The sequence below is a fragment of the Chelonia mydas genome, chromosome 24 (genome assembly GCF_015237465.2).
Source record: "Chelonia mydas isolate rCheMyd1 chromosome 24, rCheMyd1.pri.v2, whole genome shotgun sequence".
In the NCBI taxonomy this organism is placed as follows: domain Eukaryota; kingdom Metazoa; phylum Chordata; order Testudines; family Cheloniidae; genus Chelonia; species Chelonia mydas.
This window is the reverse complement of record NC_051264.2, coordinates 18,854,249-18,873,669: the sequence shown is the minus strand read 5'-3', so window position 1 is coordinate 18,873,669 and position 19,421 is coordinate 18,854,249. Positions and strand designations below refer to the sequence as shown.

Genomic DNA, 19,421 nt, shown 5'->3' with positions numbered 1-19,421 from the left:
TAGTCCCACCGGCCGCGCCCTGGTGAGCCCTCGGCTGGGAGCGGGCGGCCGCTCTGTCCCCCGGGTGGAGAAAGGGGAAGGCAGCCGGGAGCCGGTGCAGAGGCGCTGCCAGGCTGGTGGGGGCTGGAGGGTCTGTCCTGGGAGCGGGGCCTGGCAGCTTGGCTGGTTAGGCGGCGGGGGGGGGGGCCGAGCGCTCGCAGTGTCACAGAGTGTGGGGGAGTCCAGGCCCTGCACCCCTCTTCCTGGGATTCACTGAGACTCTCAGCCAGCCAGTAAAACAGAAGGTTTATTGGACAACAGGAACACAGTCCAAAACAGAGCTTGTGGGTACACCCAGGACCCCTCAGTGAAGTCCTTCTGGGGGAGCAGGGAGCTTAGACCCCAGCCCTGGGGTTCCCTGTGTTCCTCCACCCAGCCCCAACCTGAAACTAAACCCACCCAGCAGGTTCCCTGCTGCAGCCTCCGTCCACATTCCTGGGCAGAGGTGTTACCTCCCCCTCCCCCTCCTGGCTCAGGTAACAGGCTCTTAGGTCTCCCGTCCCCAGGGCACATTCCCAGGTCAACACTCCCCCCTCCCTGCTGCGTCACATCGTCACATCTCTCCCCCCTTCGAGACTGAACTGAGCGGGGTCACTGTGACCAGTGACCTGGGGAAGTTCGGGGCCCCCTCTCCGGGACAGCGCATCCGCTATCAGGTTGGCACTTCCCTTCACGGGGACCACGTCCATGTCGTAATCCTGCAGGAGCAGGCTCCACCTCAGGAGCTTGGCGTTGGCTCCTTTCATCTGGTGCAGCCAGGTCAGGGGAGAGTGGTCGGTGTAGACGGTGAAGTGTCGCCCGAAGAGATAGGGCTCTAGTTTCTTGAGGGCCCACACCATGGCCAGGCACTCCTTCTCGATGGCCGCATAGTGTTGCTCCCGGGGTAGCAACTTCTTGCTCAGGTACACGATGGGGTGCCTCTCCCCCTTTTCATCCTCCTGCATTAACACCGCCCCCAGTCCCGTGTCGGAGGCGTCGGTGAACACCACAAAGGGCTTGTCAAAGTCTGGGTTTGCTAGAACTGGGCCACTGACCAGAGCCTCCTTCAGCGCCCGGAAAGCCTCCTGGCACTGCTCGGTCCAGACCACCTTGTCTGGCTTCCCCTTCTTGCATAGCTCAGTGATGGGGGTGGCTATGGCGCTAAAGTGGGGCACAAATCTTCGGTAGTATCCTGCCATCCCAATAAAGGCTTGGACCTGCTTTTTGGTGTGGGGAGCGGGCCAGTCTCTGATCACCTCCACCTTGGCTGGTTCCGGCTTTAGGCGGCCGCTCCCCACCCGATGGCCCAGGTAAGATACTTCAGCCATCCCCACCTTGCACTTCTCCGCTTTTACAGTCAGCCCAGCCCCCTGGAGTCGGTCCAGCACTTGTCTAACCTGGGACACGTGGTCCTCCCAGGTCTGGCTAAAGACACAGATGTCGTCAATATACACCACGGCAAAACTCTCCATCCCCCTCAGGAGCTGGTCCACCAGGCGCTGGAAGGTGGCCGGCGCTCCCTTGAGGCCGAAAGGCAGGGTCAGAAACTCATAGAGCCCCAGAGGGGTGATAAAGGCCGATTTCAGTCGGGCATCTGCATCCAGCGGCACTTGCCAGTAGCCCTTTGTAAGGTCCATGGTGGTAAGGTACCGAGCTCCTCCCAGCTTGTCTAGGAGCTCGTCCGGCCTGGGCATGGGGTAGGCATCCGATACAGTGATGGCATTGAGCTTCCGATAGTCCACACAGAACCGGACTGACCCATCCTTTTTGGGGACCAGCACCACCGGCGAGGCCCAAGGGCTGGCCGATGGCTGGATCACCCCCAAAGCCAGCATGTCCCGGACCTCTCTTTCCAGGTCCTGAGCAGTTTTCCCTGTGACTCGGAAGGGGGAGCATCTTATCGGCGGGTGCGACCCCGTCTGCACCCGGTGGACAGTCAGATTCGTGCGTCCAGGCTGGTTGGAAAACAGCTGTCGGTACGGATGCAGCACCCCCCTGACCTCAGCTTGCTGGGCAGGGGTGAGCTGATCCGAGAGGGGAATTGTTTCCAGGGGGGAACCAGCTCTGGTCCCAGGGAACAGATCTACTAAAGGGTCATCTCCCTGCTCCTCCCACTGACCACACACAGCTAACACCACATTCCCCCTGGCATAATATGGCTTCATCATATTCACATGGTACACCCGGCGGTGGTGGGCCCGGTTCGACAGCTCCACCACATAGTTTACCTCATTGAGCTGCTTGACGACCTTGAACGGGCCCTCCCAGGCGGCCTGTAGTTTGTTCTTTCTCACGGGGATGAGAACCATCACCTGATCCCCGGTGGCGTAGGCACGGGCCCGCGCCGTGCGGTCATACCAGACCTTCTGCTTCCTCTGGGCTCTGGCCAGATTCTCCCTGGCCAGGCCCATGAGTTCAGCCAGTCTCTCTCGGAAGGTCAGGACATACTCCACCACTGACTCTCCATCGGGAGTGGCCTTCCCCTCCCACTCGTCTCTCATCAGGTCCAGGGGGCCCCTCACCCTCCTTCCATATAACAGTTCGAAAGGCGAAAATCCGGTAGACTCCTGGGGCACCTCCCTGTACGCGAACAGCAGGTGAGGTAAGTACTTGTCCCAATCCTGCGGGTGCTGGTTCATAAAGGTTTTCAGCATCATCTTTAGCGTCCCGTTAAACCTCTCCACCAGCCCATTGGACTGGGGGTGATACGCTGAGGCCCAGTCGTGCCGGACCCCACATTTCTCCCACAAGCACCGGAGCAGGGCCGACATGCAGTTGGACCCTTGGTCTGTCAAGACTTCCTTGGGGAACCCCATTCGGCTGAAAATGGTCAGGAGCGCATCTGCCACGGTGTCTGCTTCAATGGAAGCTAAGGGCACTGCCTCGGGGTAGCGGGTGGCGAAATCTACCACCACCAGAATGTATTTCTTCCCCGACCGGGTCGTCTTGCTGAGAGGCCCCACGATGTCCATGGCCACCTTCTGGAAAGGCTCCTCTATGATGGGCAAAGGTCTCAACGCCGCTTTCCCCTTGTCCCGGGCCTTCCCCACCCTCTGACAGGGGTCACAGGATCGGCAATACTGCCGGACCGTGGTAAAGACCCCGGGCCAGTAAAAGTTCTGTAGCAACCTCTGCCGGGTGCGCCGGATTCCCTGGTGCCCTGCGAGGGGGATGTCATGGGCCAGGGACAGGAGCTTGCGGCGATACTTCTGGGGGACCACCAGCTGCCTCCTGACCCCACAGGACTCCCCTTCCCCTGGGGGAGCCCATTCTCGGTACAGGAACCCCTTCTCCCACAGGAACCTCTCCTGGCAGCCTCTCCTCATGGTCCGTCCCTCACTGAGGTTGGCCAGGTCCCTGAGCTTCTGCAAGGAGGGATCTTTCCTCAACTCGGCCTGGAACTCAGCGGCTGGGGAAGGGATGGGGCCCGGTTCCCCCTCCGTGGCCAGGTCTGAGGCCTCAGCCTCTCTGAGCCGTGCCCCTCGGCGCTCCCTCCCCACCCGAGTAGGGTCTCGCGCCTCCAGTGTGGTACCCTCCCCAGGGTCAGGTCGCAGTGCCCCTCGCCGGCTCTGGCTACGGGTCACAACCAGGGCGGTCTGGGGGTCGCTTGGCCAGTCCTCTAGGTCTCCCCCCATCAAAACTTCAGTGGGCAAATGGTGGTGTACCCCCACATCCTTGGGGCCCTCCTTGGCCCCCCATTTCAGGTGTACCCTTGCCACGGGCACCTTAAATGGGGTCCCGCCCACCCCCGTCAGGGTCAGGTAGGTGTTGGGCACCACCCGATCTGGGGCCACCACCTCGGGCCGGGCCAGCGTCACCTCCGCGCCCGTATCCCAGTATCCATTGACCTTCCTCCCATCCACCTCCAGGGGAACAAGGCACTCTCTCCGGAGGGACAGCCCCGCGCCCACCCTGTAAACCGAGCACCCTGAGTCCGGAGCATCCGGCCCTCTGGCGGGGCTGGCTGGGGGTACTCTTCCCTCATGAGCAGGTGGCAAACTGGTAGCCCCCATTTCCTGGGTCGTCTGCCCCTCGTCCAGCTGAGTCCCTACCCAGTTAACCCTGGGTAGGTTGGGTCTGCTCAGTTTGTCCCTGAGCCCGGGGCACTGGGCCCGTACGTGGCCTCTCTGGCCACAGTGATAGCAGCTCAGGTCACGTTGGTCCCCTCGAGCGGGTCGGAGGGGCCCGACACCAGGCGTTCCCCTTTGGAGGGGGTTCTCCCTATTTCCCCGCTGGGAGGCCCCATGGTGACTCTCTCTCTGCATCGGGGGGGGCCTGTTCTTTTGGGACTCCTCCCGGCTACCCCCTGACCGACTGTTCACAAACTCGTCGGCCAGCTGCCCTGCGTGCTGGGGGTTCGCGAGCTTTTTGTCCACCAGCCACAGCCTCAGGTCGGAAGGGCACTGTTCATACAGTTGCTCCAGTACGAACAGGTCAAGCAGGTCCTCTTTAGTTTGGGCCCCCGCTGTCCACTTGCGGGCACATCCCTGCATCCTGTTGACCAGTTGTAGGTAGGTGACCTCAGGCGTTTTACGCTGACCCCGGAACCTTCTCCGGTACATCTCGGGGGTCAGCCCGAACTCACGGAGCAGGGCCTGTTTGAACAGTTCATAGTCCCCTGCCTCTGCCCCTGTCATCCGGCTGTAGACCTCCACGGCTTTGGGGTCCAGTAAGGGGGTGAGGAACTGGAGCCTGTCTGCAGGGTCAACCCTGTGCATCTCGCAGGCATTCTCAAAGGCCGTCAGGAAGCTATCGATGTCCTCCCCCTCCTTCCGCTGGGCCAGGAAGCACTTATCAAAGCTCCTTGCAGTCTTGGGTCCCCCCTCACTCACCGCAGCCGGGGCCCCACTGCTCCTCAGCCTGGCCAGCTCCAGTTCATGCTGTCTTTGTTTCTCCTTCTCCTCCTGCTCATGTTGACGTTGTTTCTCCTTCTCCTCCTGCTCATGTTGACGTTGTTTCTCCTCATGTTGACGTTGTTTTTCATGATCCTCCAGCTCCCTCATTTTCCTCTCCCTCTCCCATTCCAGCCGCATCCGCTCCAGGGACGGGGAGCTCCGCCGGGAGGATCCCCTGCTGGCTGCTGGGGTCAGGGTGCCCTCGGTATTCGCTGGGCTTCCCCCAACCCCTCCCCCAGGCATAGGTAGGAAGGGTCTCGGGGTGTCCTGGGCAGCAGTCTGACCCCTCCCAGCCCGGTCAGGCCCCAGGGCCCACGCTGCGTCCGCCGGGCGGCTTCCCTCAGGGACAGGGATCGGGTCGTCCAAGCGATCCCTCTCCTCCAGCTGGGCAATCAGCTGTTCCTTGGTGGACCTCCCGATGCGCAGCCCCCTCTGCCTGCACAGCTCCACCAGGTCGCTCTTAAGGCGTTTAGCGACATCTCCCTGCTGGCCACTCGCAGGCCGGGCAGCTGTCCACGGTTTCCAGGAAAAGCCCCTAGTGTGCCAGTCCTTCTTGAGGTCACCACCTCTTTGCCAGGGTCGAGCTGCAGACTCCTCCGCCCCTGGGACCGCTTGCTGCAATCCCCCGGGGGACCCTGTTACTGCAAAAGTCCTTCTCTCTGGTCACACACTCCCAGGGGTTAACCGCCCCCTGAAACCGTCTCTCTCTGAAGCTTCAGCACGCCTGGTCCCCGTCAATCCCCCTTCGTTTTACTGTTACCCAGTCACTTACTGCAGGAAGCGCTGTTCACGGGGTGCAGTAGATCCCACTGCTGCCACCAGTTGTCACGGAGTGTGGGGGAGTCCAGGCCCTGCACCCCTCTTCCTGGGATTCACTGAGACTCTCAGCCAGCCAGTAAAACAGAAGGTTTATTGGACAACAGGAACACAGTCCAAAACAGAGCTTGTGGGTACACCCAGGACCCCTCAGTCAAGTCCTTCTGGGGGAGCAGGGAGCTTAGACCCCAGCCCTGGGGTTCCCTGTGTTCCTCCACCCAGCCCCAACCTGAAACTAAACCCACCCAGCAGGTTCCCTGCTGCAGCCTCCGTCCACATTCCTGGGCAGAGGTGTTACCTCCCCCTCCCCCTCCTGGCTCAGGTAACAGGCTCTCAGGTCTCCCGTCCCCAGGGCACATTCCCAGGTCAACACTCCCCCCTCCCTGCTGCGTCACATCGTCACACGCAGTAACTGTGGTGGGGGTGTAACTCCCCGGGGTGTGGGGGCGGGGGGGAGAGTTCAGCCCAAGGACCCCGGTGCCACAGACCAGGCCGGACACTACAGGATTTCTAGTGTTACCAGAGAGCTGGACAAACTGACGAGTGGTGCTTGTGATGGGGCCGGGCCAGGCCAAGGGCAGGGGCTGGGCTCAGCAGGTCCGGGGTCACGCCTGGTTTACGTCTCAGGTTGCTAATGCTCATGCTTCAGGGTCTCAGCCAGCTGCCAGGAGGGGTCAGGCAGGGATCTCTCCCCCTCACCCCCGTGTATTCTGGGAGGTTTTTATCTCCTTCCTGCAAAGCATGGGGGGCGGCCTGGCCTGGGGCTGGGCTCCGCGGGGCTCCGAGCGTGTCTCTCTCTCTGGCAGGGGCTGGGCTGGCTGGTTCCTGCTCACACGCCCACTGTCCAGCTGGTCCCCACGTCTGGGCTCAGGAAAGTTTTTCCCCCCCACTCAGACCGGCAGGGCCCGTGGGGGACTCCCCTCCCTCTGCAGCATGGGGCGGGTCACTGGCCGGGGTTCTCTGGGTCTCTCTATCTCCCGCCCTGCCGCACCTGGTCCCCCCGTCCCCGCCCGTGGCACAGAATGGGCTGGGCCCCCGGGGGCAGTGACACTTTGCTCTGACTTCGGGCGCTGGATGGAGCAGGCGGGTGCTGGGGGGCGCTGGGGGCTGGTGGGACGCAGGAGCTCAGATTGACGGACTGGTCCCATCCGGCCTGGCTCACTGACAGCCGAGCCCCTGGCTCACCCCCCTGCCCTGTGGCCCCAGGCCCCATGGCTGTGATGGGCCCCCCAATGGGGCACACGGCCAGGGCTGCGCTGGGTTCCTGTCACACACCCCCTGCAACCGCTCTGGGTTCAGCCAGGGGCCCTCTGGGGAGAGACCTCGGGGAGCCTCCCCCGTTCCCCCGCTGTGGGATCCCAGCATCTCTCTCCTCCGGGCGCTTCCTTGGCCCCTGGCTGGACCAAAGGCCAAGAGGGGGCCCCTCCCCCCCAGGCTGGATGCCAGCCTGTCCCAGAGCCCCCCCGGGACTAGTGACCCCCGAGGGCAGGGGGGGCTGTTAGTGAACTTAGCAAAGTGGCTGTAAAAGAGCAGGTGGGACTGACCCCCCCTCACAGCAGAGATGCTCCCCCCCACGCCACGATACAGGGGTCTTCCCAGCATGCACCAGGGCACTGGGGGGCCTCATCTCTGCAGCTGGTCGTACACGTCCCGCTGTCCAGGCTGCAGCATCTGGGGAAATGAGATCCCAAACTGTGTGTCTGGTAACGGAGAATGTGTCTCCGGCTCTTCTTTGTCTGTCACGGGCTCACCGGGGCAGGCTTGGGGCAGGCTGCGTGACGAAGCGGGACTGTTCTTAATGTTTCCTCTGAATAGTGTAGGGGTGCCTCTGTGACGAAGTGGGACTGTTCTTAATGTTTCCTCCGAATATTGTGGGGTGCCTCAGTTTCCCCTATGCAGTTCTTAAGTATCTAGGGGGTGGGATAAGGGTGTATGATCCTTGCAGAGCCCTAGAGGGCAGGTGTGTGCAGGGATCTGGACACAGAGAATGGCCAACACCCTGTTTCCTGGCAACTGATGGCCTGAGCCCTTCCCCCCTGCAAGGTGAGAGCTAAAGGGTTGGAGAACAAAGGAATCAGGTGACCTCCTGGCCCGGGAAAGGAACAAAGCCCAGAGGAGGAGGGGCTGGAGGGAGTTTCAGTTTGGGGCTGGCTGGGACATGGAGTGAAGGGCAGACGTGGTTGTCTGGCTCACTGCCCCCCAAAATGGACCCAGCTGAGGGGTCCTGTTCTCTGCACCTGCAAGCTCTGTTTTAGACCATGTTCCTGTCATCTAATAAACCTCTGTTTTACTGGCTGGCTGAGAGTCAAGTCTGACTGCGAAGTTGGGGTGCAGGACCCTCTGGCTTCCCCAGGAGCCCTGTCTGAGGGGACTCGCTGGGGGAAGCGCACGGAGGGGCAGAGGATGCTGAATGCTCCGAGGTCAGACCCAGGAAGGTGGAAGCTGTGTGAGCTGTGTGTCCTGAAGACAGGCTGCTCACAGAAAGGCGACTGCCCCAGAGTCCTGACTAGCTTCATGGGGAGCAGTTCCAGAGCATCGCCATTGGACTCCGTGACAACTGGTGGCAGCGGTGGGATCTACTGCACCCCGTAGATGGCGCTTCCTGCAGTAAGTGACTGGGGAGCAGTAAAACAAAGGGGGATTGATGGGGACTAGGCGTGCTGAAGATTCAGAGAGAGACGGTTTCAGGGGGCGGTTAACCCCTAGGATTGTGTGACCAGAGAGAAGGACTTTTGCAGTAACAGGGTCCCCCGGGGGACTGCAGCGAGCGGTCCCGGGGTGGAGGAGTCTGCAGCTCGACCCTGGCAAAGAGGTGGTGACCTCAAGAAGGGCTGGCACACGAGGGGTTCTCCCTGAAAACCATGGGGAGCTGAGAGCACACAGGCCTGTGAGTCCACAACAACTTGGGAAGAGCGGGGTGACGGCCTGTCACCATCTCCTTAAGAAGGACATTGTAACCCTGTGCAGAAAGAGAGGGTTGAGCATTGGAAAGTTCACCAAAGCACAGTTAATCGTGCAGCTGGAGGAGGATGACCGCTCTAAGGGACAGATTCCTGACCCCAAATGGGGCTATAGCAGGATCTGGGAGCAGCTGGAGTGGGAGCCAGGCATCCCCGAGAGTCCTGTCCCTGACCAGACGAGGGTCTTCACAATCGGGTTCCCCATCGGGGGATCGGAGACGGACGGGATTGGAGCTGAGTCCGAGAGAGCAAGAGGACTGTGAGAGACAGCGAGAGCCCGAGAAAGAGCTGCAGAAGCAACAGCAGCATGAACTGGCGGTGGGGGAGCGGAGAGGCCTAGGGGACCTCCCCGGGGTGAGTGGGGATAGACCCCGGGGGGCCAGTTCCGCAGGGAACCTCGAGACTAAATTGCTGCCCCTGGTTAAGGAAGGGGGGGGATGTGGATGCCACCTCGCTGCCTTTGAGCAGGCAGGAGATTTGAACCAGGGGGATCCTGCGGAAAAGCCCCGGTGTCTAGCTCCCTTGCTGGGTCCCAAGGCCACAGACTCCGTCAGCCAGATGGGTGGGGAGGTGGACAGGCTCCCACTCCTGACCCCAACCTATATGTCTGTGTGGAGTTTCCTGGGGCCAGGCCCCTCGGACCCCCAGTGGGAGCGGAAGGTAACGGTCAATGGGGAGACATTCCTGGGGTGGCGAGATCCTGGGACAGAGAGAACTGTTGTCAGGCCCCGGGTGGTGCAGCCTCAGATGCTGGGGGGCTGTGTGAGCTGGGTGAGGGTCCCAGGGACGAAGCCCCTCTCCCTGCCTATGGCCCAGATCCCTGTGCAGACCCAGGAAGGTGGAAGCTGTGTGAGCTGTGTGTCCTGCAGACAGGCTGCTCACCGGAAGGCGACTGCCCCAGAGTCCTGACTGGCTTCATGGGGAGCACTTCCAGAGCATCGCCCGGGCACTCCGTGACAACTGGTGGCAGTAGTGGGATTCGAACCCACGCCTCCAAAGAGACTGGAGTTGTCACGGAGTCCCCGGGCGATGCTCTGGAACTGCTCCCCATGAAGCCAGTCAGGACTCTGGGGCAGTCGCCTTTCTGTGAGCAGCCTGTCTTCAGGACACACAGCTCACACAGCTTCCACCTTCCTGGGTCTGACCTCGGAGCATTCAGCATCCTCTGCCCCTCCGTGCGCTTCCCCCAGCGAGTCCCCTCAGACAGGGCTCCTGGGGAAGCCAGAGGGTCCTGCACCCCAACTTCGCAGTCAGACTTGACTCTCAGCCAGCCAGTAAAACAGAGGTTTATTAGATGACAGGAACATGGTCTAAAACAGAGCTTGCAGGTGCAGAGAACAGGACCCCTCAGCTGGGTCCATTTTGGGGGGCAGTGAGCCAGACAACCACGTCTGCCCTTCACTCCATGTCCCAGCCAGCCCCAAACTGAAACTCCCTCCAGCCCCTCCTCCTCTGGGCTTTGTTCCTTTCCCGGGCCAGGAGGTCACCTGATTCCTTTGTTCTCCAACCCTTTAGCTCTCACCTTGCAGGGGGGAAGGGCTCAGGCCATCAGTTGCCGGGAAACAGGGTGTTGGCCATTCTCTGTGTCCAGACCCCTGCACACACCTGCCCTCTAGGGCTCTGCAATGATCATACACCCTTACCCCACCCCTTAGATACTTAAGAACTGCATAGAGGGGGTGGCGGGGGGGGCTGAGCACTCGCAGTAACTGCGGTGGGGGTGTAACTCCCCGGGGTGTGTGGGGGGAGAGAGTTCAGCCCAAGGACCCCGGTGCCACAGACCAGGCCGGACACTACAGGGTTTCTAGTGTTACCAGAGAGCTGGACAAACTGACGGGTGGGGCTTGCGATGGGGCTGGGCCAGGCCAAGGGCAGGGGCTGTGCTCAGCAGCTCCAGGGTCACGCCTGGTTTACGTCTCAGGTTGCTAATGCTCATGCTTCAGGGTCTCAGCCAGCTGCCGGCAGGGGTCAGGCAGGGATCTCTCCCCCTCACCCCCGTGTATTCTGGGAGGTTTTTATCTCCTTCCTGCAAAGCATGGGGGGCGGCCTGGCCTGGGGCTGGGCTCTGCGGGGCTCCAAGCGTCTCTCTCTCTCTCTGGCAGGGGCTGGGCTGGCTGGTTCTTGCTCACACGCCCACTGTCCAGCTGGTCGCCACGTCTGGGCTCAGGGAGGTTTTTCCCCCGGTCAGACTGGCAGGGCCCAGGGGGACTCCCCTCCCTCTGCAGCGTGGGGCGGGTCACTGGCCGGGGCTCTCTGGGTCTCTCTATCTCCCGCCCTGCCGCACCTGGTCCCCCCGTCCCCGCCCGTGGCACAGAATGGGCTGGGCCCCCGGGGGCAGTGACACTTTGCTCTGACTTCGGGCGCTGGATGGAGCAGGCGGGTGCTGGGGGGGCTGGGGGCTGGTGGGACGCAGGAGCTCAGATTGACGGACTGGTCCCATCCGGCCTGGCTCACTGACAGCCGAGCCCCTGGCTCACCCCCCTGCCCTGCGGCCCCAGGCCCCATGGCTGTGATGGGCCCCCCAGCGGGGCACACGGCCAGGGCTGTGCTGGGTTCCTGTGATGCACCCCCTGCAACCGCTCTGGGTTCAGCCAGGGGCCCTCTGGGGAGAGACCTCGGGGAGCCTCCCCCGTTCCCCCGCTGTGGGATCCCAGCATCTCGCTCCTCCGGGCGCTTCCTTGGCCCCTGGCTGGACCCGAAGGCCAAGGGGGGCCCCTCCCCCCCAGGCTGGATGCCAGCCTGTCCCGGAGCCCCCCCGGGACTAGTGACCCCCGAGGGCAGGGGGGGCTGTTAGTGAACTTAGCAAAGTGGCTGTAAAAGAGCAGGTGGGACTGACCCCCCCTCACAGCAGAGATGCTCCCCCCCCCACGCTACGATACAGGGGTCTTCCCAGCATGCACCAGGGCACTGGGGGGCCACATGTCTGCAGCTGGTCGTACGTGTCCCGCTGTCCAGGCTGCAGCATCTGGGGAAATGGGGAGGGGTCAGAGATGCCCCAGGGGAGCTGGGGACACCCCCCAGGGGGCCCACGCCCCCCACAGGGCCCCAACAGTCCCTCCCCCTGGGGCACCTTTCCTCACATTCTCCCCTGCTACTCTATAGCCCCCCCCAACACAGGGTCCCCTCCCTTTCCCTCCCTCCCACAGGGCCTGCATGGGGGGCAGCTCCCCTCTCTGCACATAGAGTTCGGACCCCCAGGCTCGCACCTACCTTATATGTGGGGCTGGTGGCAGGGAGGCTCCCAGGAGGGGCCTGGGGAAGAAGATGATGCAGGTGGGTCATTGGACCCAGGAGAACCCCCCCCCAGCCGAGCCCAGGTGGGAGGGGAGCTGATGAGCCCCAGGAGACTGGGACGTTCCTGACCCCCACGGAGAGAAAGTGGAAAAGGGAGAGGGCTGCAGGTCGGGAGTGAGGGGCACCAGCAGAGCTGGCGGGGAGGAGCCCAGGGCTAGGCTAGCAGGGGCTGCAGGGCGGGAGTGAGGGGCCCCATGTGACAGAGTAGGAATTTTTTGTAATATTTGGGGTGGCTATTGTGTGTGCCTCAGTTTCCCCTTGCTGGTGCCTGGTTAACGAGGTGGGGGGAGGGTTCTTCTCTCTTTGCAGAGACCAGCCTGCCCCACGCCTGGCTGCCTGGGGTCTGAGCCCATGGGGAGCCCCAGAAGACAATGGCCCCTCCCATTGCCTGGGCGTTTGGCACCTAACTCCCCACTCTACCCCACCAGACCCCCCTCCCCTCTCAGAGCTGGGGACGGAACCCAGGAGTCCTGGCTCTTCGGGGGGGGTGTGGAGGGGGGGCTATTACCCACAGAGGAAATAGGCCCCGACTCCGACCAGCGCTGCCCCCGCCAGTGACCCGGTGACGATGCCGGCGAAGGCCCCGGCAGAGAGACCTGGACGAGGGGCGTCTGGAGGAGAGATGGGGGTGGGGGGTTGGATCAGACGGTTCAGCCACAATCCCCTCACCCCGCTCCCCGCAGCCCCGGGCCCCTAGCGCCGCTCTGGGGCCCGCAGAGAGAGAGCCCCCCCCCCTTGAACCCCCAACCCCTGCTGTGCAGCCACTAGCTCCACGCGGGGGCACGGGAGCCAGCGCTGGGATCCCCGTATAAACAGCCACCCCCACCCCAGAGCCAGCCGCATCTCCGTGGCTGGGCGATGCCGGCGGGGCCGGGGGCAGCGCGGCCGGGGGACGGGGCCGCAGTTCCTCACAGGCCAGCGTCTCGGTGCTGGGCTCACTCCGGTCGGTGCTGACGGGGCTCCCGACCTCGCACTGGGGGGCGCCGGCGTCGCCCCGGATGACGCCCAGCACCGTGAGGGGCCGGTTGTCAGGGGACAGCCCCAGCCGGTCACGAGTCGGGCTCTGTATCTGCACCGCGTAGCTCCCGGTGTCGCTGAGCGTCAACCCCGCGATGTGCAGGGCGCAGCCCGGCCCCGCTGTCTCCCGCCCCGTGGGGGCCAGGCCGGGGGTCTGGACGGGGGGTGTTCCTGGGAAGTAGGTGAGGATCCGGCTGTTTTCATCAGTGGCGGTCGCTGGTCGGTACCAGCTGCAGAGCACGAAGCTCTGTGGCGGATTCTGCGGGGCCAGGCTGACGCCCCCTCCCACCGCGGGGCCCGTCGGGGTGAGGACGATGGTCACTGGGGTCGGGGTCCGGGCCAACACCAGCTGGAGGCAGGAGCCCAGGACAGAGGCTCCGGGGGAAGGAAAGTCTCAGCTGGGCAGCGATGGGCCGCGGTACGGGGGGTCAGTCGAGGTTTGGGGGGACACGACCAGCAAGTGCCAGACCAGGGGGGAGCAGCCACCCAGCTAGACCTGGCCGGAGAGTGCGGGGCACGGGGCAGACCCTGGGCCGGTCCAGGCCCCGACTTCCAGAGCTCGGCCCCCAACTGGGAGAACCTGCCCTGGGCCCCTGGGGAACGGGACTGTCACGGAGTCCAATGGCGATGCTCTGGAACTGCTCCCCATGAAGCCAGTCAGGACTCTGGGGCAGTCGCCTTCCGGTGAGCAGCCTGTCTGCAGGACACACAGCTCACCCGGCTTCCACCTTCCTGGGTCTGACCTCGGAGCATTCAGCATCCTCTGCCCCTCCGGGCGCTTCCCCCAGCGAGTCCGCTCAGGCAGGGCTCCTGGGGAAGCCAGAGGGTCCTGCACCCCAACTTCGCAGTCAGACTTGACTCTCAGTCGGCCAGTAAAACAGAGGTTTATTAGATGACAGGAACATGGTCTAAAACAGAGCTTGCAGGTGCAGAGAACAGGACCCCTCAGCTGGGTCCATTTTGGGGGGCAGTGAGCCAGACAACCACGTCTGCCCTTCACTCCATGTCCCAGCCAGCCCCAAACTGAAAGTCCCTCCAGCCCCTCCTCCTCTGGGCTTTGTTCCTTTCCCGGGCCAGGAGGTCACCTGATTCCTTTGTTCTCCAACCCTTTAGCTCTCACCTTGCAGGGGGGAAGGGCCCAGGCCATCAGTGGCCAGGAAACAGGGTGTCGGCCATTCTCTGTGTCCAGACCCCTGCACACCCCTGCCCTCTAGGGCTCTGCAATGATCATACACCCTTACCCCACCCCCTAGATACTTAAGAACTTCATAGGGGAACTGAGTCACCCCCACACTATTCAGAGGAAACATTAAGAACAGTCCCACTTCGTCACATCTCTCCCCCCTTCGAGATCGAACTGAGCGGGGTCACTTTAGCCAGTGACCTGGGGAAATTCGAAGCCACCAACGTTCCCATGGATGCCCCAGCATCTCTCCCATTCCTTGGTAGGAGTTACACCAGGCCCTTCCAGTTTCACGCCCTCCCTTAGGTCGGGGGTGGTCGATAGCACTCGCAGGCCGCATGTGGGAAGGTTTCTGGGGCCCGTGCCCTTTGGCCACCCCAAAACCCCAGGGGGTCAAACTGGGATTGGGTCTTCTCCCCATCAAGGTGGCCAAACACAGCCACTTGGTTATAGGACGGTTTAACTTTCTTAACAGCTTTCACTTCATCTGAGACCTTCTCAAGGCTCTCCACACTGGATCTTTCAACAGGACAGTCAGTGGATCCATTCACAACAGAAAATTTCTGGCTGTTAGGAACTGAAACTGTCTTGATTAAATCACTTTCACACCCTTCAGTGGTAGTAAACTGCTTGCAAAGACTCCATGAGGATTCCTTTCCCTAGGGCTTTTCTATGCAACAATTCACCCCTCACAGAAATTCTGCCCTTACCCTCTTTACCTAGGGCTTGCTCTAGAGGAACACTTTCCTGAGCAACAACAGACCCTTTCTGGGTCTCCCTTACATCCAGAATTACCTCTGGCCCATCCGGCGGATTCCTACACAATCCCCTTTCGGGCAAACTCACAGACTTCCTAGATAAAAGGTCAGAAGCATTCTCCTTCCCTTTGCCACACACAAGTTCAGGAATCTTTTCCTTCTTGCTACAGGTTTCCACACCCTCAGTAGGTAACACAATCACACACCTTCATGCTCTCCTTGTGCCCTGGCTAGGATCTCACCCTGATTAGACAGAGTTGCGACACCCTTTCCCAACAAAACACTAGCAACAGGCAAACTACAAGCACCAGAATTGTCTGGGCTCTGGGATTTTACATAGACACTAAATGGATGCGACCTAGTTACAGGGCCATTCTCCTGAGCAGACCCAAACTTAGGACCCTTCCCTTCCTGGGCTTTAGCTGAATCCAGAACCAACTCTGAGACAACTGCACTATCCTCAACCATCACAGGCTGAAAGGCCCCTTCTGCCTGCTCCACAGACACAGAAGAGCCGGACACACTTTCTCCTTTCCTAGGCACACAGCTTGGGATCTCATTCTCCTGGTCCCAGCACACAAGGCTGGTCACAGACAACTGCTTGGAGATCAGGGTAGCTCCCTCCATAGGCAAGTCAATACCCCTGACAGACACAGGCACATTTCCTTCCCTGTCCCAATTCTCCACCCAGCTAACAGGTAAGGTCCAGGGACACTCATCTTCCACTCTCCTCGCCTTCCCACCCTGCTGCCTAGACACAGCCATCAGCTCACAAGGCTGCCTAGGCTCATCCAGACTTTCCTTACCAACACCTTGCCACTCCCCACAGATCCCCTGCCCTGCCTGTGTCTCCCCCCACTCAGCTGGGGTCTTATCTTCCCCCTTGCTCAGCACTGCCCTTGCTGTCCCAGTGAGGGTAGGCAGCGAGCTCGCTGCTTTCCTCACTGCATCAGAGCCAGCGTGAGCCCCTTCTCCAGTGTGCAAGGGCGCAGGGAGCATCTCTCTGTCCCACCCAGCCCCAGGGGTCTGGGTACAGGCAGGCAGGTAGCCTGAGCCTAGCAGCTCCTCCCTGCTGCCAGCCAGGTCATCTGCATTTTCACTGACCATTTCCCTCTCCACCGATTGGTTCCCTGGATTCAAATTCAAACCCTTGGCAGTTACAGGAGCAGGGTCTGGATCCTGCCCCAAAGAGACACAGTCACCCCCCAACAGGGTCTCGCAGCCGATATCCCGGAGAACCCCAACAACCAGCCAGCCTGACCCCTCCTGGGTCTGCACAGGGATCTGGGCAGTAGGCAGGGCGAGGGGCTTCATCCCTGGGACCCTTACCCAGCTCACACAGCCCCTCAGCATCTGAGGCTGCACCACCCAGGGCCTGACAACAGTTCTCTCTGTCCCAGGATCTCGCCACCCCAGGAATGTCTCCCCATTGACCATCACCTTCCGCTCCCCCTGGGGGTCCGAGGGGCCCGACCCCAGGAAACTCCACACAGACATATAGGTTGGGACCAGGAGTGGGAGCCCGTCCACCTCCCCATCCATCTGGCTGACGGAGTCTACGGCCTTGGGACCCAGCGAGGGAGCTAGACACCGGGGCTTTTCCGCAGGGTCCCCCTGGTTCAGATCTCCAGCCTGCTCAAAGGCAGTGAGGTGGGCATCCACATCCCCCCACTCCTTAACCAGGGGCAGCAATTTAGTCTCGAGGTTCCCTGCGGAACTGGCCCCCCGGGGTCTATCCCCACTCACCCCTGGGGGGTCCCCTAGGCCTCTCCGCTCCCCACCGCCAGTTCATGCTGCTGCTGCTTCTGCAGCTCTTTCTCGGGCTCTCGCTGTCTCTCACAGTCCTCTTGCTCTCTCGGACTCAGCTCCAACCCATGCATCTCCGATCCCTGGATGGGGAACCCGATCGTGAAGACCCTTGTCTGGTCGGGGACAGGAGTCTTGGCGATGCCTGGCTCCCACTCCAGCTGCTCCCAGATCCTGCTATAGCCCCATTTGGGTCAGGAATCTGTTCCTAGAGCGGTCATCCTCCTCCAGCTGCACGATGAACGGTGCCTTGGTGAACTTTCCAATGCTCAACCCTCTCTTTCTGCACAGGGTTACAATGTCCTTCTTAAGGAAACAGTGACAGGCCATCACTCCACTCTTCCCACGTTGTTGTGGACTCACAAGCCTGTGTGCTCTCAGCTCCCCACGGTTTCCAGGGAGAACCCCAAGTATGCCAGCTTTTTCGAGGTCACCACCTCTTTGCCAGGGTCGAGCCGCAGACTCCTCCGCCCCTTGGACTGCTCGCTGCAATCCCCAGGGGAACCCTGTTACTGCAAAAGTCCTTCTCTCTCCCAGGGCCAAGCCGCAGGCTCCTCCACCCCTGAGCCTGCTCACTGCAGTCCCCAGGGGGACCCCATTACTGCACAGTCCTTCTCGCTGGTCACACACTCCCAGGGGTTAACCGCCCCCTGAAACCGCTCCTCTCTGAGCCTTCAGCACGCCTGGTCCTCGTCAATCCCCCTTCGTTTTACTGCTCCCCCGTCACTTACTGCAGGAAGTGCCATCCACGGGGTGCAGTACATCCCACCACTGCCACCAGTTCTCACGGAGTCCCCGGGCGATGCTCTGGAACTGCTCCCCATGAAGCCAGTCAGGACTCTAGGGCGGTCGCCTTCCGGTGAGCAGCCTGTCTGCAGGACACACAGCTCACCCGGCTTCCACCTTCCTGGGTCTGACCTTGGAGCATTCAGCATCCTCTGCCCCTCCGTGTGCTTCCCACAGCGAGTCCGCCCAGGCAGGGCTCCTGGGGAAGCCAGAGGGTCCTGCACCCCAACTTCGCAGTCAGACGGGACTCTCAGTCGGCCAGTAAAACAGAGGTTTATTAGATGACAGGAACATGGTCTAACACAGAGCTTGTAGGTGCAGAGAACGGGACCCCTCAGCTGGGTCCATTTTGGGGGGCAGTGAGCCAGACAACCACGTCTGCCCTTCACTCCGTGTCCCAGCCAGCCCCAAACTGAAACTCCCTCCAGCCCCCCCTCCTCTGGGCTTTGTCCCTTTCCCGGGCCAGGAGGTCACCTGATTCCTTTGTTCTCCAACCCCTTAGCTCTCACCTTGCAGGGGGGAAGGGCCCAGGCCATCAGTTGCCAGGAAACAGGGTGTCGGCCATTCTCTGTGTCCAGATCCCTGCACACACCTGCCCTCTAGGGCTCTGCAGTGATCATACACCCTTACCCCACCACCTAGATACTTAAGAACTGCATAGGGGAAACTGAGGCACCCCCACAATATGCGGAGAAAACATTAAGAACAGTCCCACTTCGTCACACCCACCTGCATCATTTTCTTCCCCAGTCCCACTTCGTCACAGCTGGTTAGGTGGCGGGGGGGGCTGAGCGCTCGCAGTAACTGCAGTGGGGGTGTAACTCCCCGGGGTGTGGGGGGGGGAGAGAGTTCAGCCCAAGGACCCCGGTGCCACAGACCAGGCCGGACACTACAGGGTTTCTAGTGTTACCAGAGAGCTGGACAAACTGACGGGTGGGGCTTGCGATGGGGCTGGGCCAGGCCAAGGGCAGGGGCTGTGCTCAGCAGCTCCAGGGTCACGCCTGGTTTACGTCTCAGGTTGCTAATGCTCATGCTTCAGGGTCTCAGCCAGCTGCCGGCAGGGGTCAGGCAGGGATCTCTCCCCCTCACCCCCGTGTATTCTGGGAGGTTTTTATCTCCTTCCTGCAAAGCATGGGGGGCGGCCTGGCCTGGGGCTGGGCTCTGCGCGGCTCCGAGCGTCTCTCTCTCTCTCTGGCAGGGGCTGGGCTGGCTGGTTCTTGCTCACACGCCCACTGTCCAGCTGGTCGCCACGTCTGGGCTCAGGGAGGTTTTTCCCCCGGTCAGACTGGCAGGGCCCAGGGGGACTCCCCTCCCTCTGCAGCGTGGGGCGGGTCACTGGCCGGGGCTCTCTGGGTCTCTCTATCTCCCGCCCTGCCGCACCTGGTCCCCCCGTCCCCGCCCGTGGCACAGAATGGGCTGGGCCCCCGGGGGCAGTGACACTTTGCTCTGACTTCGGGCGCTGGATGGAGCAGGCGGGTGCTGGGGGGGCTGGGGGCTGGTGGGACGCAGGAGCTCAGATTGACGGACTGGTCCCATCCGGCCTGGCTCACTGACAGCCGAGCCCCTGGCTCACCCCCCTGCCCTGCGGCCCCAGGCCCCATGGCTGTGATGGGCCCCCCAATGGGGCACACGGCCAGGGCCGCGCTGGGTTCCTGTCACACACCCACTGCAACCGCTCTGGGTTCAGCCAGGGGCCGTCTGGGGAGAGACCTCGGGGAGCCTCCCCTGTTCCCCCGCTGCAGGATCCCAGCACCTCTCTCCTCCGGGCGCTTCCTTGGCCCCGGCTGGACCCGAAGGCCAAGAGGGGGCCCCTCCCCCCCAGGCTGGATGCCAGCCTGTCCCAGAGCCCCCCCGGGACGAGTGACCCCCGAGGGCAGGGGGGGCTGTT

At 62.1% G+C, this 19,421-nt stretch overlaps 1 protein-coding gene across 3 annotated transcripts in view; it reads left to right on the top strand.

Annotated features, from left to right (window-relative positions):
* The window catches only part of CEACAM16 (CEA cell adhesion molecule 16, tectorial membrane component), a 50,459-nt gene that overhangs the window by 17,300 nt on the left and 13,738 nt on the right, over positions 1–19,421 (top strand). The gene's annotated exons all lie outside the window — the stretch shown is intronic.